Here is a 24359-nt window from a genome sequence, read left to right as displayed (position 1 = left end):
TACATGCAGACAGAGCTGTGATTAGATTAAAATCTACGCTTTTATTATTTTTTTTAAAGACTTCATTTTTAAGTAATCTCTACACCCAGCCTGGGGCTTGAACTTACAACCCTGAGATCAAGTGTTGCACGTTCCATCTACTGAGTCAGCCCGGCGTCCCTAAGATCAATACTCTTAAATGCATGTATTAGAAATGAAGATTGGAAATTAATGATCTAAATATCCATATTTCACAGTACTATTTGGAAGTTGAACAAAATCAAGGTTTGGTTTTTTTTTTTTTAACAAGAATAATGCAACTGATAGACCTCTAGCAAGACTAATCAAGGAAAAAAAGATAAGGCGAAAACTAATGACATCAAGAATGAAGCAGAACAGATAACAGAATGTTAATAATAGGAAGTAATGATAGAATATCAGATATTATTAAGAGAATATCATGAACTATGTCAATGAACATAAAAGTTGAGATGCATACACAATTCTTTTTAAAAGATTTCATTTATTTATTTAACAGAGAAAGAGAGAGCACAAAAGCTGGCGGAGGGGCAGAGGGAGAGGGAGAAGGAGGAGGAGGCTCCCCAGTGAGCAGGAAGCCTAGCTTGGGGCTTGATCTCAGGACCCTGGGATCATGACCAAAGCCGAAGGCAGACACCTAAACGACTGAGCCACCCAGGTACCCTGAGATGGGGCATACACAATTCTTTGCAAAGTACAACTTAAGCCCAAGCCATTATAAACTGCGGCTGTACGAAACCAAAACCATAAATATAAAGCCTATTTAAATAGACCTATTCCGTTAAAAATGGTCAATCTGTAATTAAAATTCTTCCCACAAAGGAATATCTGAATTCTTCCAATAATTTAAGGAAGAATAATATTAATCTTACAGAAATTCTTCCACTGAACAAATAGGGAACATTTCCCAACTTATCTTATGAAACCAGCAAAACACTGATACAAAACCAGTCAAGGACAATATGAGAAAGGGTACGAATCAATCTTTCTTATAAACACAGGTGCAAAAATCTTAAAAAAAAAAAAAAAAAGATCAGCAAATGTAATCACGCAATATTTTATAATGTATCATGACCAAGAGGGATCCGTTAGAGGAATGCAAGGGTGGTTAAACACTCAGACAGAGGTCTCTGTTTGCGGCAGTCTTCTTCACACTGTCAGAGCATGGGAGCCACCAAGACACCCTTCAGCAGGTGAAAGGATAAAAAACACTGTGGTCTATCCAGGCAATGGAATATTTAGTGCTAAAAAACAATGTGCTACCAAACCATGAAAAGACTTGGAGGAACCTTCAATGCATATTACTGAGAGAAGCCGATCACACTATATGATTCCAAATATATGACATTCTAGGAATGGCAAACCCACAGAGACAGTAAAAATTTCAGTGGATGCAGAGTGGGGGGGGGGGCAAGGATGAAAAAGTGGAGCAAAAAGGACTTTTCGGGCAGCAAAAAGATTATGTATGACAGTATAATGAGGATACATGTCATTATGTATCTGTCCAAACCCACAGAATGTACACCACAAGAGTGACCCCGACAGTAAACCGTGGACTTCGGCGATAACTGATGTGTCCATGTAGGTTCACCAGTTATAAACAGATGTACCACTCTGCTGGGGGATGCTGATAATGGGGAAGTGTAGCAAAAAGCCTCGCTTGGGACTTCTCATTCCATAGTTGAGACCTGCTCAGGCATCAGAGCTCTGACACTCAGCACACTGCCCCAGGCAGCACTGCGGGGAGGGGGGGGTGCAGGGCAGGGCTTCCTAAAACGGAATGCTAATCTCGCTGCTGACTATCGGAGCCTCGGAGCCTCGGCTCTCCCTTGAACACAGGAGATAGACACCTTTTCTGCTCTTGAAAGAAGTAGGGCAGTCCCAAGTCAGGGTGTGAGGAAACAAGGTGCTGACAAACCTTGGAGTTCAAGCTGGGCCTCACCCCACAGTCTGATATAAATACTCCATAAAATAGCACAGATGCAAGAGAGGAAGCAAAAAACTTCCAGAGTTCCCTAGCTGATATTCACTATAACACCCCAAGATCCCAACAAGACAGCAAACTGATTCTCCTTGAAATATGCCAGCCCTTTAATAAAACCTGAGATGTCTGCCAGAACATGAGAGAAGGAGCAAAGAATGCAAACTGATACAGCTAAATTTTAAAAACTTAAGACATAAACAAGTTTGGAGAGTTTTTAAGAAGTTGGTGATGACCCTAGTTACAGTAAATCCTTAAACAAACTAGACTGCTGTAAAAACTTTCCTCTCCCAAATGTTGTTCTTTCATACAAGATTTGGGTTTCTCTTCTCATAAAGAGTCTAATCTGAATACACTAAATTTCCTATATTGATTTTACTTAACAAAGAGCTAACATTACTTATTTAATGTTATATCAATACGTGACGGCCTGTATTTTCCAAAAGTCGCTGTGAAAGTGCCTCCTACTCCAGTGTGACTCTGCCTCTCTCTTCCACAGGTGGAGGCCACGTTCCTTCCCCTCACATCTGGGGGGGCTCCTGACTCACCTAAGAAACATCCCGCGCCAGGTATTAAAAGGCAAACTAGGTTCCCTTGGTTCTCTTGGGCTGCTCGCTCATGAAACCCAACCACATGCTACCCAGAAGCGCAAGAAGCCCGAGAACTGAGCTCCAAGAACCAAAGCCTGAGCTGAGCTGCCCGCTGACAGGCAGCATCGAGTTCCAAGGCCCGTGGCAGAGCCAGCCTCCGAGTGGGCCCTCTGGCTGCCCGCTGTGCCTCCTGAGCTCCCGCCACATGGAAACAGCTGTCCCTGTGGAGCCCTGTCCAGACAACAGATTGGAACAAAATAATTCTTGTCATTTTAAGCCACTAAGTGTTGGGATGACTTGTTATCAGCAAAGATAACTAATATCGCATGGATCCCAACTAAAGGAAGCACGGGTGGTTCTCGCTTTGCACAGGAGTGTGGGGCCTACGATGACTTGACAAAAGTGGTTTGAACAGCACTTGCCTTCTTCTTCCCCTCGCTCTATGACTAAAGACACGGAGTAAGTATCTTTCCAATGCCTTGGCAAACTGTCATACTCCTTTCTAAGTTTTGGGTCAGCCTCCATCACTGTAGCCTCGTACATTCGGTGTCGTAAGCCACCTCCGAAACCGCCTCTGCTATGAACTTTCTTGCCACGTCTCCTCCTCCGGAACATCCTCTTTTTTGTCACAACTCTCTTCCTCACCTGTCAATAAGTTCACCTTTATTTGCAAAGCTCCTCTGACCACACAACTAGAAAGTCTGGCTCCACAGCAAAGTCAACATTCCTACAGTCAGCTATGTGCTTCTGTGACCGTCTCAGTCAGAACGCTGCACGGTGATCCGCACGGCGCAGGAAGCTTCTGCCGCACCGCACACCACACACTTACACTCTCCGTTACTTCCCGCCGCACTGCTGGGATTTCTGCGTCCGCATCACCTCCAGCGGTAGCACGCAGAGCCTGCCCAAACTCCACACACCGGCTTTAAGGGCTGAAATAACTCCTGGGTCCACTGGCCAGATTAACGCAACTAAGTCCGCTGGTTCCTAGGGCGGCTTCACGCAAGCCGAGGGCTCGGCTGCTCCCGCTCCACGGTCACCAGCTTCACAGGACCTCGGCCCGTTCGATTTCACTTCCAGTGTGACCATTTCCTGCTTCAACGCTGCAACTCATCTTTGTTGTCCAATTCCCTCCTGTGATGATCCATTTTTGTAAAATGTCACAGGGGTTTATCCCTGGCAAACAAGAAGGCACCACGACTACACATTTGCTGTCTGTGTATAAACTGAGTAACAGACGCAGGGTGGCCAGTCAGCAACAGACTGGGAAAGAGCTACCGTGACCGGCCGCTGGTCACACTTCACATCTGTTGTTTCTGTAGTGATCTGCAGACCGAGTCTGTACTGGATGCAATTGCCCACAGGTGATACCTGTGTTAACTAAAACGGAACCATTCTGTTGAGGACTGGTATTATTTAAGCCACAGAAATTGATATTCGTACATACTGGAACCATGCAAAGCATGGACTGCCGGCATAACAATTCAACTAATATCTTCATTACACAGACTGTTTTTTGGATTTCGGATAATATGGCAACTATGTAAATCATTTACTTTACTTGAGATATCACTATAAAAACTTTAATGCTATATATCTGATGAATATATTCAACATTAGTCTTTAATATCAATATAAATTAATTTCTAAGACTGCTAACACTGAGACCTTGAAAGTAATTGGTGAATAATTTCTGGAGACTTAAAAAAATTCCTAAGGAAATGAGGAATGGCAAAATATAAAGAATACAACTGTGCTGAGTTACATACAGTCTTACTTAATTCAGCCAATTTAAACATATGTTATTTGTAAAACCCACATTAACAAAGTGTTGTTAAGATGAACAGGTTTTAAATCTAAAGTTAATGTGACAAGTGTAGTTAAGTCATAGCAGTTAAGTCATCATAACCTACTTGTGTTTGTTTGTTTATGTATTTATGTTTTAAAGATTTTATTTATTTGACAGAAAGAAAGAGAGAGCACAGCAGGGGGAGGAGGAAGGGGTAGGGGCACAGGGGAGAGACAGAAGCAGACCCTGATGTGAGGCTCTATCCCAAAACCTGATCATCACCTGAGCCGAAGGCAGGCCAACTGAGCCACCCAGGTGCCCCTACTTGTATATATTTAAACTCAGAAACAGAGAGGTGGCCACTGGCCAACACTGTCATCTATAAAAGGAGGAAAACCTAGAAACAATCAGAAATAATCTTTTCCATGTATCCAATTAGCTAAACACCTAAAACAAATATTAAAGAGATTCTATCTTGGGATCCAGATGGAAAACTGATCTTTTCCTTTCTGAATATTACAGTAACTTTCTACATTGGACATTTCTAACATTGCTAAACCCTTCTCATTTTTTGTACTTGACAAAAACCAAAACTATACAACTGCTTTGTCAATTTAGAACATTAAAAATAATTAAGGCATACCCTGTGCTGGATTTCCTAAATTTTTTTAAAGATGTATTTATTTATTTGAGAGAGGGAGGGAAGGGGAGGGAGCAAAACATGTGAGCAGAGCGGGGAGAGGGCAGAGGGAGAGAGAGGATCTCACACAGACTCCCTGCTGAGCGCGGAGCCCAACATGAGGAGGGATGCAGGACTCATCGCCCCGGGCTCAATCCCATGACCCATGAGACCATAAACTTAGCGGAAACCAAGGGCTGGACATTCAACCATCTGAGCCACCCAGGTGCCCCTGGATTTCTAAACTTCTGATTGCTATGTTACGGAAGCCACCTCTGTGTGCTCGGGTGGCTGCACTGATGGCTCTAACAGGCATATGTCCTCCCATTTAAAGCCTGAAGCCTGTACTAACACCTGTGAAGGTAAAAGGAGAATCCTGGAGGCCCTACACACAACAAGCAGGTCTTATGTTTCTACTATTTCCGGTATCATGAAACAGTTGTCCAGTTCGATTTAATGAAGCCAGAAGGACTTCAATCAGATAACCCCACTGACCCTACCAAAACTCACAGATACTAGACATCTTTATCTTATGTTGGTTCAGTCTACTAACCTGTTCAGTGCCCGTTCCAGTCCTCTCTGCCCTCCTACTATCTTTCCCTTTCCCTGTCTTTCCAAAACAAGCACATTAGCGGACAATCTGTCCAACTGTCTATTTGATTCTCTATCCCTACAACTTTCTAACAAGGACCTTAGAACTGAAACTAGGAACACAAATGGTACTGTACTTCACCCCAAATCTAAGAATCACATTTCCTTTCACCTCCGATACCAGAATATTATTAACCCCAAGACACCTAAACTAGGCTCCAGGCGCCACTAACTAACCAACAATACTGGTATTTCCCTGAGCCCCAACGGAGCTCAGGGACTCTGAGGAATCGGGAGAACACGTGGCCCCGAGGATCAACAGTCTGGGCCAGCAGCCTTCCTCAGAGAACTACACCGACACTAGTATGGCTCTATTTAAATTCTCTCAGGGTATCTGTATGCCCCACCGAGACCAATTTAATTACAGACTGACTGTTAAAAGCCAGGTATCACATGCAATAGATGTATATCCTCTCAAAACATAACCACCCAACTATTCTTTGTGGAATCAGGTGATCGCCCCCAGCGTACCTCATCAAAATGAACTCTTCAGTTCCTTGTATTTAGTAATGGTCGGAGGGTCTGAAAACCTGCAGTTCCCCGGTCTGTAGGAGGGTCTCTACGCTGGCTAGGAGCTCCCAGCCGAGAGCACGGGACCATGTTACCGGTAGCTACGGCCCACGGAACACTACACCAGCCCAAGCTCTAAGGGCTCACCTCACCAGCAAAAGTTCATCGGCTCACAGACTTATATGTTATAGTCATTCTCGACCATTCACCGGATAGCCAAGGCGGAACTGTACAACAGGCATACTGGGTCAATAATTTAGAAAAGGGGAAACAACTGACGGACTCGAGGGGAATAAAAAGTCCACTCTGTTATCCAAGACGGACCAACCTGATCCAAGAGACTTTTTCTCTCAGGCCTTAAACGAACTAGAAAACCAGCCATAATGAAGGTTCCCCCAGTTTCTCGTGACTGTTGTGTTAGCATCTTCTTCTGTGTTAGGTAGCTAGATATTTAAATATTGTAACAAAGCTACTGTGCTGAGCTAAGATCCAATTAACGCTACAGTAACAAAAGGAACCGAAATGGATAAAAAGGTGGTCTGGAGAAACCATGATGAGGAAAATGGCCCAGAAGTGGCCTAACTAAAGAAGAAGGGCCTCCAAGAGGCCACTAGCCGAAGTCGCCCAATAGAGGAACATGTCACGCACACTGCACTGTTTCTAGGAGCACCTGCAGGGAACTGAGGCTGCCTCCCAGACGCCATCCATGTGCTCCAAGCAAACTTCGATAAACTGCAGCCAATCAGCCAGAGGTCAGATCAAGACACAAATGTAAAGGTGCTGCTTAATAATTTCCATCTTCTCTATTCTAACAGAACAATAACATTTAGTAATATGAATGCTGAAACAAACTGGCCTATCCATACAACAGAGCAGAAGAGCATTCAGCCATAACAAGGACAAAGTCCTGGTACCACTACACCATGGATAAACCTTGACCGTCATTGGGATAAGTCAAAGAAGCCAGACAAAAGGCCGTATGTTGTAGGATCCATTTATATGACAATCCCAGAAGAGGCAAATCCAAGGGGACAGAAAGCAGGTACGTGCTTGCCAGAGGCTGGAGGGAGGGAGATGGGGAGTGCCTGGCTATGGGTATTGGGTCTCTTTTTGGGGTGACAGAGCCAGACAGCGGCGATGGTCGCACAACCCTGTGTGTACACTTAAAACCACATGGAGAATTTCATGTCACATGTGAAATTCTGTTATGTAAAATTTATCTCCATTTTTAAAATTTATTTTTTTTAAGTATAGTTTTTCTATGGCTCCAAAATCTTAAACACCAACAATGCTAATAAGCGTGGCAAAGATGTGGAGCAAATAGAGCTTTTCTATGCTGGTAGCTGGGCTATAACCTGATACAGGCATGTCGGAAACAATCTCTGCTACAGCTGGAGAGCACCGGGACACACACTACAAGCAGCCACTTCACTCTTAGGTACATGCCGAAGAGAGACCCAAGCGCAGGGCCACCAGAAGACGCATGCAGTATTCATAGTGGCGCCATTCACATAGCTCAAAACTGGAAACAACCCAACCATCCATCAATAATAAAACAAACTGTGGTATATTCTTAAATGGAATACTATATAGCAATGAAAAATGAGGAAGTGCTACATGCAACAACTTGGATGAATTTCACGGACATTATGATAAATAGGCAAAACAGAGTCATGGTGACAGAAATCAAAATGTTGGTCACCTTCCCAGGGATATTGATTGAAAGGAACCATGAGGGAGGCTGCTGGGGCTGGTGACGTTGTAAACACTGATATGGAAGGTAGTAGTTAAACCTACACCAGGATACACAAGACGTATGCATTTTACAGTACACACACACACACACACACATTTATTTACAAAATGAGAACAAAAATTTTTCCCAGAAGATGAATGACCAAAAGCAACATGCCATGCCAAATGCACTGGCTAAAATCAACTACCTGAGCCACAATTATCAACCTAGCAAAGAAACGATTCACGAGGGCACATTTTATAAACAGCAACTGTTCTTGATTTTTACGTTTCTGCCTACGCCTCTCTTCTAATTGTACTTGAACATGTTATTTTGCAAAACAGGTAAAATGAATGATGCTTGCAAATACCAAATTACCATTCATTTACCATCTTCTATGAAAGGAGTTCTTTACACACATACTGACAGAGATCTTTGAGAATCTGTTGAAAAATATGAACATTTTCAAGAGAAAATGCATATACATTAAAACACACAAAATTTTGTATATGATTGAAAAGTTCATGGATCCCCTAAAACTCATACTTGGACCCCAGCTCTAAGATCAACAGTCCAACCAACGGAGGCAAATGTCTGCCACTGCCAACACTCATTACAAACAAAATTACCACTTCCTGGGTAACTCTACATGCAAGGAGGACATAGGTCATCTCGTTTAATTTCATTTCCACCTCAACTGCTAGAGGTGGGTGGTGCTCGCCTGGTTACAGCGACATAAAAGTCTAAGATGAAAGACAATGCATGTTCCAAGGACATAAGTCTCCTCCATGGCCAGGTGGTGACAGTGTGACACTGGGGCTCTGAAGTCCTTTCAGTTAAGGTACACCATACATCTAAACACTAGGGAGCCCTTTCACCCCCACCTAACAATGTTCTCTGCCCCTGAAACCCTCGACCTGGGGGAAGCAGCCCACTTTCATCAGTAAGCACACATGCGCGAGCACACACACAACTACTGTAGTCCCCACACTAGGAGTAAAAGAGTGTACCCTGATGGGTGTGGCACATCTTGTCACACCTATGGCAGGAAAGGCCAGAGAAATCTGGCACATCCTATAATGGGGCTTCCTACTGCAGCTTCCCCGGGACTGACTGGCAATGGGAAGAAGAAGGCAGGAAGACATCTTTTTCCTTATCACTCAATCAATGGTAGCTAACGTGATGAAAAGAAATAGAGGAAGTATGGCCAGATGGAATGGGTGGACGGCCGGTGGGAGGCTGGATTGGTGTGTCTGTGTCACACGACAGGACCCCCAGGTTTCCTGGAAATCACAGCAGTAAGGGCTGTCCCCTTATAGCCAGGCTGAGGAGGTCCATGCCTGGTTCCTAATTACTTCTACTGAGCACATCAATCAATGATACACATTCTCGAGCACATCTTTGTTACTAATTGCAAATCTCCCAGAGGAAAGAAACACAGCTAAAGTATTTTTCTATAATATTACTTTATAACTGAATTATATGTTTAAAAATGTAAAATAAAACACAGTTAATGCAGGCGTTCAAAATCCATGCAGAACAGGCTCTGTGGCGCAATGGATAGCGCATTGGACTTCTAGTGCTCGCAAAAAGGAATTCAAAATCCATGCAGAAAACGTACATTAACTAATTCCTCCAGCACTGCAACATTTCTGAGCTTGTATCTATCATTGTGCATACTGCATCCAAACACTTTCCTTACAAAGAAACTATCTCAATACGAGGCCTTCAAAGAGCAGAAAAATCACGCTTGTAGCCGGGGGCAGGGTGCTCCTCCGGAACCTCTTCTCTACAGGCGTGAGCACTTGGCCTACACCGGCTTCAAGCACCCACGTTCTCCTCGCCATGTTCCACGGCCGTACTCCAGAACAGTCTTCCCTAACAGGGCTCTCATGCTTCCCCCATTTCCTTGGTACCTCCTGTTCTTAGTAATGCTTCAAGCTTGGCTCCTGGATCCCCTGTGATGAGCCCTGCTAGGCAATGTACCCTGTACTGGATCCCTGAGCCCTGGGAGGGTTACAGATGCTGAAGCATCATGTCTGTTCCCCTGAAAGCACTTTCCAACTTGAAAGAGGTGTGACAACAGAGCCTAGCCCTCTGTGATGTTTAGAGACAGAAGAGGGAAAGCTCCTTGTTACCAGAGGAAATGAAGAAGCTGCAGCCAGTGGGCTAGGAGGTAAACCGAGAGGCTGAGAGACCAAGTCAAGGAAGGAGGTGCCAAACGCACGACCTGGTCAAAGGAAGAGCCTCTCTCTGCACCCCAGTGCAGTGATGGGGGGAGGAAATGCCTGCTGAGAGGGAGTTCCACAGAGCTTATAAAGAAAGGAGGTGCAGGCAGGACATGCAAGGAACTCATGGCATTTTGCTGAAAAGGGGAATGCAGACATGGGGACCCACCTGCAGAGAAGGCAGGGACTTCTGCTGGCCCTGTGCATGGCACATGAAAGCCACACAACAGATATACCAACTGGAAACAGGTCAGGTCAGGTTTTGCAGATGTTCACTGAATACATGACTAAAATCTCACCGTACTCGAACACAGTATATACTCAGCCTCTACTAAATAAGAAAAAACCTGGGGCGCCTGGCTGGCTCAATCTGTAGAGCATGAGACTCGATCTCAGGGTTGTGAGTTCAAGGCCCACATCGGGGGTAGTGTTTACTTAAAAAAAAAAAAAAGGCAAAATTGAGTCTAGTATTATAAGGTAAAAAACAAAAAGCCTTTTACTGAATATTGCCAATGTGCTAGCCACCTAAGCAGTTTTTTATATACATTACTCACTTAATGTAATCCCGATACAAATCCTAACAAGTACATATTAACCCTCCCAACACAGGAGAGAAAAACGAAGACATAAAAATGAGGGAGGAGCAGGGTCTGGATGGACCACCCTCCTCAATAAGCAGCTAGAAAACTGCACAGAACATGGGAAGCAGCTGCTTTTACCCCGACACACGCAGCACCTCACCATGACCTCTGAAGGAGGGGACAGATGGAGTGAGACCTGGCTCTCTGCCAGGGGGCAGTTTCTGGACAGCAGCACAGGGAGGGTAACCCAAACAGAGCCTGATGAGCTCAAGAAGAACAGAGAGTCAGAACAACTAGAATTTGCCAGAAGTCGTGCAGAGAAAAAGTTCCAAATTCTCCATGGAGCTCCCCTTGAACATTTGGGTATTTGAATTCATCAGTTCATTAAAATAGTCCTGTCCAGTGGTTCACAAAGAAAAAATTAATGTTTTTAATGGGCTTGGACCATCATCTTAACATTTCAGTCTCTTAAAACTAACTCCAGAACTTAGTGTGAAAAATCAAGTTAGGAGGGGCTACGGTATCACAGTGCTGAGATAGGGGTCTGGGCTGGCTTCAAATCCAGCTCCACGAACACGCGGTTAACATGCCAACAGGACATTTAACCTAGTTGTGAACACCAGTGTGCTGACAGCAGGACAGCGGTGACTTCACAGGACTATCACACGGATTGAATATAAAAACATATACAAAGACAATGTGATCTAGAATGTGCTACATACACAACGAGGAAGCCAATGCCAATGATTCATTTGGTCATGAACACTTGTCCACCAGGCAGCAGGAACTGATGTGGTCGGTCTGAGGGTCTGATCCGCAACCCCACCCCACACGGCAGCTCCCAGGAGTAGCCTCATCTGGGGGCGCAGACAGTGAGCGGCTGCACGACTTGCCCCAGACCCTGCGACTCCCTGTGCTGGCTCACAGTCTGTCTTTCCCTTCCGCACTAGACACCCGCCAATCCGAGGACGGTCCACGGACTAGCAGCACAGGCATCCTATCATCAAGAGGCTGTAAGAGCCCTACCACAAACCTACTTAAGAAGAGTCTGTGCTTTAGAGACGCCTGGGGGGGCTCAGTTGGTGAAACATCTGCCTTTGGCTCAGGTCATGGTCCCGGGGTCCTGGGATCGAGCCTGGAGTCAGGTGCCCTGCTCGGCGGGCTGCTTCTGCCTCTCCCCTCTACTCGTGCTCTCGCTTGTGCGCTTACTCTCTCCAATAAATAAAATCTTAAAAAAAAAAAAAAAAAAGAATCTGTACTTCAACAAAACTACCATGAGATCCCTATGCAAGTTTTGTCTGGGAGCCACAACATTAGGGTACCTGTATCAAAACAAAGAAACGTTCTAATTTTCTTTACTGTATTTATTTACTTCCCACCTACTCATTCATCCCCTCGCCCCAACCAAAACGTATTATAGTAGACTATAAGGTGCTTTCCTGGGCGTCAGGGTATCAGGACAGACTGATACTAGGAAAGAGACAGACTGGTCATCAGGACAGAGCAGGACACAGGAAATAGCCCCTGCCCCTATGGCCCTTATAAGAAAGACCAGCACAGACAAGTACATGAAGAACATGGTGTTAGGGGTGATGCCGGGAAACAGGTACCGCCCAGACATGGGGCATGGTCGAGTTCCTAGAATATGAGTTCCAAGCCGGGATCTTGAGAATGGGTACGTCTAAAGTTACACCCAACAAAAGACATGGCTGCAGGTGTACGTTAGTGATCCAGGGAGTCAATGCAAAGGTCAACACGGCTTTAATTCAAACAGCAGAGAAGCTAGACAAGGCCCAGCTCCAGAGGCAGGTGGGGAGCCTGAACGGTCTTAGGATATGCACCTGGGCAGCAATTAAGCCCATACAGACCAATCTGAAAGCTTCTGTTATAATCCTGACAGCACTAACTATGGCCTGAGAAGTGGAAAGATTTGAGAGCTATAAAAAAGTCAAGAGGACAGGGAGTGACTAGATTGCCCACATACAATTAAAGGAAAGTCAGCAACCATTTTTCTTGCTCAGGTAACTGAGTGGGAAAGTGATACCATTCCATGGAGATATAGGACACAAGAGGGGCAGAAACTGTCAGAGGAATGAGGATGAGCAAGAAACAGAAGAGTTACTTCGGTTTGGTATTTGTTACTGGGAACAATACAGCCCCACATGCCTGAACTCATGCGAATGGAGATGCTTCCTGCCTGGAGTCAAGGAGTGGGGAGCAGGGAGCTGGACTTCTGGAAGCTTACTCTGGGAAAGGGAATAAGGCTTGGTGGACCCCATCTGCTCTCAGGCTGGGGGGTGAAGGGGGAGGCATCTGATATTCTGACTGGGGCTCTTTGAAGTCTTTCAAAAAAACCCTATAATTTCACAGCTATAACAGAGTCTTTGTACTCCTAAGAAAGAGACGTAAATTTACCTTTGGGAAAATATTTCCACAGGTTCTTTCTTTGGGGAGCATTTTGCAAAAGCAAAACAGCATAATGACAAAGACTCCCAATGTGGAGTTAAACTGCTGTGCCTAATAAAAGAGCAATTTCCCTACTATACAAAGACTGATTTGGACCTCATCATGGTAAAAGCTGCTCCTGAGACAGGAAGGTTTGCATCTAGACTCAGGGCTTCCAGAGGTTTCTGTAGGTAATTGTTGATGCAACATTACCATGCCAGGACTGTTCTAAGAACTTAAAAATGAAATAATTTAATCCTCATAATAACCTTATTTTGGGGGGCGCCTGGGTAGCTCAGTAAGTTAAGTGTCTGCCTTCGGCTCAGGTCATGATCCAGGGTTCTGGGATCAAGTCCCACATCGGCAAGGAGCCTGCTTCTCCCTCTGCCTGTCCCTCCCCCTGCTTGTGTTCTCTCTCTCCCTGACAAAATAAATAAATAAAATCTTAAAAACAAAACAAAGCAAAAGACCTTATTTTCCGCACTTTCCAGATGTGGGAACAGAGAGACGTGACCTGCCCAAGGCCACATGCCTCCTACATGAGCCTCACAGCCAGGCAGTCTACCTCAAGACTGGGCTCTTGCTTGCCAAGCCCTGCTGCTGCTGGGTTCCCATCCTCTCTTGAAAACACTGTCACTAGCGGGTCTCACTCCTGCGTGGCAACAGGTACTCGCCCATCATGTTGTTACCACACACCCCTGTCCTGGGCCAAGGGTCAGCTGGATATGGTATTGCTACTGCCCGCTTTTCCATGGCCACGATGCTTCATGTATTCATCCATCCATGCCTGTCCCCCAGGGGCAAATGAATGTGCCACACCACCCTTAGATTAGTTAAGTTGAAAATACTTACTTTACCAAATACTAGGCTAGGCACTATAACAGATGTGTGGATATATATATGGCCCTACCCTGCAGAGCTCTCAGCCTAGTCAAGGAAGATACACACATGTGATTAATTACAACTGTAATAAATACTACTAAAAAATGGCAAGAGTAGGAAGAGTTGTAAAGGAAGAGACCTCACCCCTTCCACAGTTAGAACGTCACAGCTGCACAGGTGCCGCAAGGCCGCAAGGAGGCTCTCTTTCCACGGGAAGGGCGGAGGAGGAGAGGCCCAAGGGGTAGCCACGGGGCTTCAGTATCCAGGAACCTGCAATCTGGAAACCCTTACCCTTTGCTTCCAGAAAATGTCCTTGTATCAGATCTTTGATGATTTAATCCTTTTGTCTCTTTCTACAACTCTTATTATTTGGATGTTGGACCTTCTCAACTCATCATCCTACTTTCTTTCTTTTCTCCCTCATTTTTCTTTCCTACACATGTTCTGAGAGATATCTTCCACATTATTTCCCACTGCTCTTACTGAGTTTATGTCTACTTTGGTGCTTTCAATTTTCCTCTTCTTTGAATGCACTTTTTGAAAGAATTCTAGGGGTGCCTGGGTGACACAGTTGGTTAAAGCATCTGACTCTTGGTTTTGGCTCAGGTCGTGATCTCAGGGCTGTTGGAGCGAGCCCTGCGTCAGGCTCTGCGCCCAGCAGCAGAGTCTGCTTGGGACTCTCTCCACCTCTCCCTTTGCCAACCCCCCAAAAATAAATAAATAAACCTTAAAAAGAAAAAAAAGGATTTTGTTGGTCTTTCATGGATGCAGTATCTTTCTGGAGATCTACTGAGATTTAAATTTTTTATCTTCTTTTAGCTTCTTTCTGCTTGTGGTTTCCTCTTTGTTACTCAAAACTGTTTTCTCTCTCTGTTTTGGCTTCACATTTTGAAAGCAAAGGCTGTCTTTATTTTTTTGATCGAAATATAATTGGCATACAACATATTAGTATTAGGTGTACATGTAATGATTCGACATTTGTATACAATATGAAATGATCACCATAACAAGTCTAGTTACCACTTGTCACCATAAAAAGTCACCAAAAAAAAGAACTTTTTTCTTGTGATGAGAGTTTTTAGGATTTACTCTCTCGGCATCTTTCAGGTACACACTACAATATTATCAACTACAGGGAGCATGCTGTACGTTATAGCCCCACAACTTATTGATAACTGGAATTCTGTACCTCTTGACCCCCTCACCCATTTCGCCCACGCCTCCAAGCCCCCCTTGAGCAACCACCGTTTTCTCTGTATCTAGTTTTATTTGTTCGTTTGTTTTGTTTTTTAGGTTCCACACGTTAGTGAGATCACAAGGTATTTGTCTTTCTCTGAAAGATTAGTCTTATTTCATGTAGCATAATGTCCTCACAATCCATCCCATGTTCTTGCAAATGGCAAGATTTCATTTTAATGGCGGAATAATACTCCACGGTATGTATTTATAATGTGTGTGTACGAACGCACACACAATCTTCTCCACCTATTCACTCATTAATGGACACTTGGGTTGCTTCCATGTATTGGCTATTGGAAATAATCCTGTAGTACACATATATCTGTTCAAATTAGTATTTTCACTTTCTTTGGATAAATACCTCATAGTGAAACAGCTGGATCATATGGTTAATTCTACTTTTAAGTTCTTGAGGAACTTCCATACTGTCTCCACAGTGGCTGCACCAGTTTGCATTCCCACAAGTGTGCATGAGGGCTCCTTTCTCTCCACATCCTCAGCAACACTTGTTATTCTCGTCTCGTGATCACAGCCATTCTGACAGGTGTGAGGTGATACCTCACGGTCGTTTTGATTCGCATTTCCCTGATGATGAATGATGCTGGGCAGATTTTCACGTATCTGTTGGCCATCCGGGTGTCCTCTTCGGAGAAATGTCTACTCAGATCCTCTGCCCATTTTTTTCAACACATTTTTTTTTGGTATTGAGTTGTATGAGTTGCTTATATATTTTAAATATTAGTCCTTGGGGCACCTGGGTGGCACAGCGGTTAAGCGTCTGCCTTCGGCTCAGGGCGTGATCCCGGCGTTCTGGGATCGAGCCCCACATCAGGCTCCTCCGCTATGAGCCTGCTTCTTCCTCTCCCACTCCCCCTGCTTGTGTTCCCTCTCTCGCTGGCTGTCTCTCTCTCTGTCAAATAAATAAATAAAATCTTTAAAAATAAATAAATAAATAAATAAATAAATATTAGTCCTTTATTAGATATATGATTTACAAATATTTTCTCCCATTCTTCAGGCTGCCCTTTTCTTGCCCTTTGGTTGATGGTTTCCTTTGCTGCATGGAAATTTTTAGTTTGGTGTTGTCCCACTTGTTTCTTCTTGCTGTGCTGCAGAGGCTGTCTTTAAACACCTGGTTGTCGAGGAGCCCTGTACGTGCGGGCGACCTGATGATCTCTGCGCTGAGCAGAGAATCAGCTGCTTGGCTAGAGACCCCAGAACGTTAGTCTGCCTTTTCTCTTGGACCAGTCTCCTTATAAAAGAACGTTTCCGTCTCCTGCTAGGATCAGGTAAAAGACTCCTGACAGGATTCTGGGAGCCAAAGAGAAAGAAAGCGTGGCTAACTTCACTTAATCCCCAATTTTGAGTGCAAGAATGCAATTTCCAGGGGCGCCTGGGTGGCACAGTGTTAAGTTAAGCGTCTGCCTTCGGCTCAGGGCGTGATCCTGGCGTTATGGGATCGAGCCCCACATCAGGCTCCTCTGGTATGAGCCTGCTTCTTCCTCTCCCGCTCCCCCTGCTTGTGTTCCCTCTCTCACTAGCTGTCTCTATCTCTGTCAAATAAATAAATAAAATCTTTAAAAAAAAAAAAAAAGAATGCAATTTCCATAGTAAAACTGTTAACAACCCACAATGGGGAAAATAATGTACTACAATAGCATTTGAACTATTATGGCTTTGACGACTTTCAGTGGTTAGGTAGGCACATCCCTTAGATTATCAAGACTATTAAAGCATCTCTACCTTGAGCCATCCATTTACTTTCTATGGGCAAGACACCCTAGAGATTATAGGACACCTAAAACTTCACCTAAATCACACAAATAAACCTTTAAAAGAATGAGCCCAATCTAGTCCCTGAGCCTATAACTGAAGAAGGCTGTGAATTCTACCGAAGAGACAAGTCTCAGTGACGGTTCCACAGGCCGTGACTTCCGAGCAAGATCCCGACTGAGAAGCAGTGCGTGTTACTAATGTTAAAGACTATACCTGCCTCCCCCGCTCCCAACAAGTGACTCTTAAATTATTAGAGGCTCCTTGTCTGCAGAGCACAAGCAGTAACACCCACCATCCTAGATGAGATAATAAAGGTAGAGTGCTTATTACCAAGATATATTAGAGGCAATGTCAGCATCCAATCTGTGGCAGCAGTGGTTAGGAGGGATAACCTGAATTCTCTAGGCCGATGAAAGGGAAATGCTAAGATTGTTTTCTAAATGGAAATCCTAAAAGGCCCCCCCCCATTTAATTAATACTTCAAAAGTCCCATCATAGCCCTAAAAAGCACCTTTCCTGCCACACTTCAAAGCTTTATGAATCCTTGTCAAAAAAAGAAAACAACAGACTATCATTCCTACTATGATACTATCTGGTATGTTTGAAATCTGTAATTAAACCCAATGACCAAATGAAGCACAAGTGTTCCATAGAATTTTCCCCTAAACTTTGCCCTATAAAAAGACAATATGCATTTTTCTAAACTGAAAATATACCAGCAGTACACCATTCCATCATGATCTTACATAAAAGTTAAAACAAACAGAATACCCGACAGTCTGATATTATCTTCTCAATGATTCTGTCAACTTTACAACAGGTAAGATTTTCACGGTAGAAAAGTAAAGTTAGTATATGATATTCTGGCAGTATTTTGTTTCTCTTAAAAAAATTTAAAACGGTTAACAAAACAGACCTTGGGGGAAATACAACATACGGCCTCATCCTGGTTAACAAGGTCCTAAGTTTTTTCCTTGGTTTTTGTTTGTTTGCTTTTAATATAAGACAGACTATGTATATCTTTCAATACAACATTTTTCTGGCCAACATAAATATAAGGAAAGTTTATATTCACGTCCCCTAAACTCATTACATAACATTAAACAAGACTGTGTGAAAAAGTCTCAAGCTGCAATCCAAATAAAATCTGCAGGTCACTGAAACCACCTACAGTCTGAAAAGCAAGGTGTCCGAAAATCAGGGGAACCCTCCCTGTGGAAGTGACTGCTGCAGAGCTCTTTCTTCCGTCAACATCCTGACACCTCTCCCAGCACCGCACAGAGACATTACAGTATAAGCGATGGGGGTGTAAACACAGCTCCGGTCTGAAATGTTTCCACCTGCAGCATCAGCCACTGACGGAAGCTCATCAGATGTTCCCAGCAGCAGAGCCACACAGAAGGAGTGGGCCTCTCTGGCACCCGCTCCAGTCCGACTCTGCAGGAGCCGCCCTTCATCCCCTGAATCTCTGCCCAGCGGCTCTCGGCCCCCTTCCTCAACATTCAAGCCTCAATTCTCCTCCTTGCTCCCTGGTTCTAGGAAACGGTTTCCTTTTCTGTTATAAGTTTTTGTCTGCATTTTTTTCTAACAAATTCCTTTAACGCTGTAGCACTTTATTACACGTGTAATATTAGGGTATTTTTAAGCATTTAAAATCTCATATTTCAGATTTTATATATAGTCTTTTCCCTGGGCTTTAGGGCTTTAGGAACCTGGCTTAAGATACTGTGTTGATGCGTCTGATCTTCCCTTTCCAAACTGAGCACAATGCCAGACCTCCAGAGCTGCATCGCTGCGTGGGGGCTGCACACACGGTCCAAGTCTGCTAGTCTGGACTGAAGCCTAACGTGTGAGATGCACAAATCCCGAGCTCAGAGCTCCACGGCTTTCTACATGAGCACACACATACATGCGTGTGTGCATCCCCATCCCTGGAATACAACTACACAAGACATAACACATTCCTGTTGCTGCTTTACAGCCCTTTGTGACTAGTACCTCGCCACCAAATGGGACTAAGACTCCCAGTACTGCCACTAGAGATTAGTGTCCCTAACTTTACATACACTGGTCATGCAAATGGAAACATAAGGGGACACCTCCCAGCTTGTTCTATGAGAATGGCGGTACTTGAAATGAGAGCATCACAAAAAGGTCACAAGAAAAAAAATGACAGATTGATACCCCCATGCAAATAGATACAGATTTCCTAAACAAAATATTGCCTATCGATCTAACAATATATAAAAGGATAATACAACATGATCAAGTGGGATTTACCTCAGAAATGCAAGGCTGATTCAACAATCGAAACGTAATTCACCCATTATTTTATAAAACAGAAAATTTCTACAAGCAATTCAATACACACCGAAAAAGCACTTGACAAAATGCAACACCCTCTCATGATTTAAAAAAAACAAAAACACAACACCTCTCAGAAAACCAGGAGTTAAAAGGAAAATTTTTACATTCAACGGAGGACCTCAACCAAAACAAAGACAAAACGAGAACTAAACCCTACTCGACACTGAGAACTTGCTCCCTGAGGTCAGCACGTGACAAGAACACTGTAATGAAGGTGCTGGTCAAGGCAAGAGGGCAAGACAGAGAAATAAAAGACATAAAGATTGGACAGAAAAGGTTATTTTCAGATTACACGAGCATAGATTTCTTTGGATTCTCTACTTGCTCCAGTAAACCACCAGAACCAATAAGTGAATTTATATTAAGGCCACAAGAAAAACGAACAAGATGAACTACTGCTACACATAAGCCAAGCGCTGCCCCTTACAACAGCGCTGGAACAGCACGAAGCCCTCCAAACTGAGACGTACCGCACACAACTGAGGGAGCTCACAGACCTCGCTACCTGGACAGGTTGACCAGAAGTCACAATATTGTTCACAGGCCAGTTTGCCCAAATCGATGCACAGATGTGACAGGGCCCCAGGTGAAACAGAAGGGAACCCGAAGTCTGTCAGCTGCGGAAGCTGCTGTCACTGGCAAAGCACCGCCCCCCGACCAAAGACTCCGCCGCAGACTGTGCGCCGAGGGCGACACGGACACACACACACCAGAGCGTCAGAGCACAGGAAAGAAGCCAACGGCACGCTGGTCTTCATGCTCAATGGAAAAACTTACCACCACTGCTTGGTTTTCAACATCAAACTCCTATAAAACATTTAGAATAGGACTCATTTTCTACAACTTTTCAGGAAGAATGGTATAGAAATGCCGACGTGTATCATCTGAAGAAGGTAAAGAAGATAATGTAGACGGGCATATAAACCTCCGCTCTGGGAGCTACAGTCAATCACACTACCATTTATACAAATATTACTCAAAGGCAAAACAAAACCACTCAGTGATAATTGTTTCAAAATGGATTTTTCTCTTTAACTGAAAACAGATAAAGTTATGAAATACAGAAAACTGTTAAATTTACAATAAATTCCTAATAGTTTGAACAATTACAGATGAATTTGAAAGGAAAGATTTGTGAAAACTGCTTTAAAAACTCAGTGTCACTAACCATTCAGGCACTACAAAGAAGTTTTTTAATTTTCACAAAAACCTCCATGACCCTTCTCATCTGCCTCTAGTGATCTGAACCTCTGTCTCTGCAAGCAGACAAGGTGACTGAATCCATCAATCTACTCATCGGCTCACTACAGGAGTCTAGTAGTGTGAGGCCCTGGGGGTGCAGCATTAATCTGGAATGAGCAGTTCCTTGCCTGGTGGGGGGCAGTGCATTTCACTGCAGGACAGCAAACAGTGCAAACAAGAGACCCCAGAGTGTGCTGGCTGGTGAGAAGGGTGAGCAGGAGCGGGCGCTGGGACAGATGGGGACAGTGGTGCCGGGAGGAGGGTGATCAGGGGGACGACACACTCTACAGGTTCATATAATTCCTGCTCAACCAGGAGACTGGGGGCGGGGGCCATGACAGACGGACGGAAGCCTGCGATAAAGCATCAGCTGGTGCACACATTTCCTGGCGCACGCTACGTGAAACGAAAGGTCCTACGTGAAACGAAAGGTCCTACGTGAAACGAAAAGCTCTAAAACTGCACATGAAAAGAACACGGGGAAACCAGCAGCTTCTTCTCCAAACACAATGAGGAAAGTGAAACAATCTGAGAGACAAATTATAATACCCACCATATTATTTCTGTGCATGAGGAAGTTGATGTTAATAATATTCAAACTAGGGTTGAAAGGGGGCTCACTGTACTCTCTCGGTTAAGACCTCAGAAGCAAAGGTGAGCCCTTCACGGAGAACACACTGGCCAGGCTGTGCTCCCGTCTCTGTCCAAGCACTGCCCTACTGCGGTGCTCCACCCTGCACCATGTGTTCAGTCCCCTAGCCCAGCCCACCTCTTTGCAGCACCAGAAAGGCCTACTTAACACGAACTCCCCTCTTCTGTACACCTACCACATGCTGGGGGCGCAAGCACATTTCACTGACGCTTACCAACAATTCGGATTGACAAGGAAAGGAGCACATACTAGGAATCTAAGCTAGAATGGCTTGGTGGTTTCCAGGGTGTCCCCAGGTAGAGGGGAAAGGCACTGGTGACCAGGCAGCAGGGGACAGAGGTAGACAAGGTGTGCAAAGCCAAATGGTGGGTGAGCCTCCCAGGAAAAGAGAGAACAGTGTCAAGTGGGTGGACAGGGATAAGACAAAAAGGCTGGAACCACACCTGGGGAGCACAGATCTTTAGGGGCAGGGTAAAGGCTTACAAGAGCCCCGCCCTCACCCCTTAGAGACAGTGGGCGGAGGAGCAAGCCTTCCCTACTCACTTCTCTCCACGAACCTTAACGCAGCCTCCAACTATAATCAGCAGGAAAGCCCATGTTTGCCTAAACACTCCACAAACAAGTTCATTTCCCAGTGCCTTTGCCCCCAGAATTCCTACAGTATGGAAGACTCTCCCCACCGTCTCCACCGGCATGAAACAGCACCTCCTTTAGAAAAATGCCCCAGATTTCAACAATTCGGGATTTTTTTTCACTCAACAATCACTGAGTGCTGATAACATGTCAGACCACATGGATTCAAAAAGCAGTAACGTTAGAACCTGGCCCACGAGAACTGACAACCAAGGAAGTGAGACAAGCAAATAAAGAAAGTTGACTGAGTTACCAGCTAAGCCTGTGTGTGCAGAGCTGATGCACAAAGATGCCAAAGCCCAGCCCTGTGGTCCAAATGAGAGAGAGGGAGACAGGCAGACACACACACACACACACACACACACACACACACACACAGCCATGCCCTAGGGCAGAACCCTCAAAGTTTCCCCTTTAAAAAGAATGAATGTTCCAAGCAGAAAAGCAGGAGGAACAAAAGCATAATGGGGGGGGGGTGGCATGAAGAGGCACCAGCCAGCAGTGCTGAGGCTGGAGCCCATCAGAGCCGAGCTGAGGGCGAGGCCCGTGCAGAGGAGGCAGTGTCTCACAACATCGCTGGCATCAGGGCAAGCGGGGGACAGACTGGAGCTCAGCATTCATTCTCACTGAGGGGCTACTGTGTGCCAGGCACCACGAGCTGTTCCCTCATGCTGGGCACTCATAAAACTTCATCACTCTTCTGGAAAGCATTTAACACCTTTTACTGTAAAGGTATAGATGTCCAGATTATTTACATAAATACAATTATAAAATAAATTCACACGCTCACATATAAATGTATTTTTAATCTGTCTTCCCCACAAGTCAATTAGCAACTCAAGCTGTCAGACCGGATGGCCACAATCCCAGAGGAGTGGCAGAGGCCCACGGAGATTAATTCCCAGGGAAGCGATCAGGCCCTGGGAGCCCAACCGAGGCCCATCTGTTGAGAGAGCTAGAATGCGGTGTGTGCTGCTATAGGAAGAGACTCAACCACCAATCGACAACTCGCACCCAACTGTTCTTAAGGCATGTGGATTAGCTAAGCCCATAATTTATTCATTCACTAAGGTCATATTCATTTGTGCCAATACCTTGTCAAGCAGAAGAAAACCGGACACTGTCCCCGACCGTGTTGAGTTTACTACCTAGCGAAGAAGACAGAAAGCAAGCAAGAACAATATATACCCATCAATGGCGGTAAGTGCTGTGCAAGACCAGAAGACAAGGCTCAGGGAGGGAACATCAGGGAGAACGCGGTTTATACCACCACGCTGAGAGGTCCTTCAGGCTCAGGCCTGGAGGCCGGGAGGAGCAGGCCACGCAGGGAAGGAAGAGGCAAGCACAGGCACAAAAGGCCTGACAGAGAAGAGCTCTAGGTGTCTGAGGTGCCCCCAAGTCAAAAGAACTGCACTACTGATGAGCCAGAGGCCAACGGCCCGAAGCCGGAGATGCTGGGGAGAAGCCACATCAGGTGAGGCCTTGTTGGCCACGGTAAGGATTTGCCATTTTATCCAATAAGAAGCCACTGGATAGTTTTAAGAAGGAGAGTAACGTTGCATTCGTGTTTTTACAAACTCACCCTGGTAGCTGTGTGAAAAAGGACGAACGTGCAAGGAAACAGGAAGATCCAACGGGAAGCAACTCCCACAGCCCAGAGAGAGATGAAGGTCGCGTGGCGCAGAGTGGACGCCACAGAGAGGGAGAGAGGGTGAGGACTCCAGACCTGTTCTGGAGACAGAACTGTACAGGTACGAAGATGAATTCATTCCATGTGGCAGGAAGTGTCAGAGAGGCATCCTGGGCCTGTGGCATGAGCGACTAAGTGCCTGGGGGTCCGTTTACTAAGACAGGGAGCACTTGGGGAGGAACAGATATTGGGGGCAACAGTTAGGAGGCTCCTCTCTGGCAGGTAAGTATCAGATGTTTATGAGAAATACAAATGTAGATATCAAGAGGTGGTTGGCCACTGGAGTCTGAGACACAGAAATGAAAATGGGCTGCACACAGAACTCTCTAGACGGAGAGAGGGAGAGAGGGAGTTTAAAATATTGACAGAGAAAAAGCATGACTTCAACCACAGGATCCAGAATTGCACAAGTGAACGATGACTGGTGTTCTCAATCTCAATCTCCTGCTGAAAGGTCAAGAAAAAAATCAACCCACACGCTTGTCCCTATTAGCACAGCCCCGACCCCTCTTCAGTCCTTCCCAGCCTCTCAGAGACATGAAACAAATAAGTGCATACTAATGTCATCAGTGAACTTTTCAAACAGGGCTTTCTGCATTCAATAGCCTTGCAACCAAACACGGCACTGCGAACATTTACCTTTAACTTCACAGTCTGAACTAAGCTGCCTT

The 24359-nt window shown here is 45.0% G+C and overlaps 1 protein-coding gene across 11 annotated transcripts in view; it reads right to left on the bottom strand.

The window, feature by feature from the left end:
* The window catches only part of PTK2 (protein tyrosine kinase 2), a 264175-nt gene that overhangs the window by 172396 nt on the left and 67420 nt on the right, over positions 1-24359 (bottom strand). Inside the window, exon 1 of one of the 11 annotated variants that reach the window (XM_087864574.1) lies at positions 14234-14359. The exons of the other annotated variants lie outside the window; for them this stretch is intronic. The gene's annotated coding sequence lies outside the window, so the exon portion shown is untranslated. Of the gene's footprint in view, positions 1-14233; positions 14360-24359 lie in introns of those variants that run through there. 11 annotated transcript variants of the gene reach the window in all.

Source organism: Ursus americanus, chromosome 9 (assembly GCF_024610735.1).
Source record: "Ursus americanus isolate L20-20 chromosome 9, mUrsAme1.1.p, whole genome shotgun sequence".
NCBI classification, from domain to species: domain Eukaryota; kingdom Metazoa; phylum Chordata; class Mammalia; order Carnivora; family Ursidae; genus Ursus; species Ursus americanus.
This window is presented reverse-complemented; position numbering and strand designations above follow the sequence as displayed.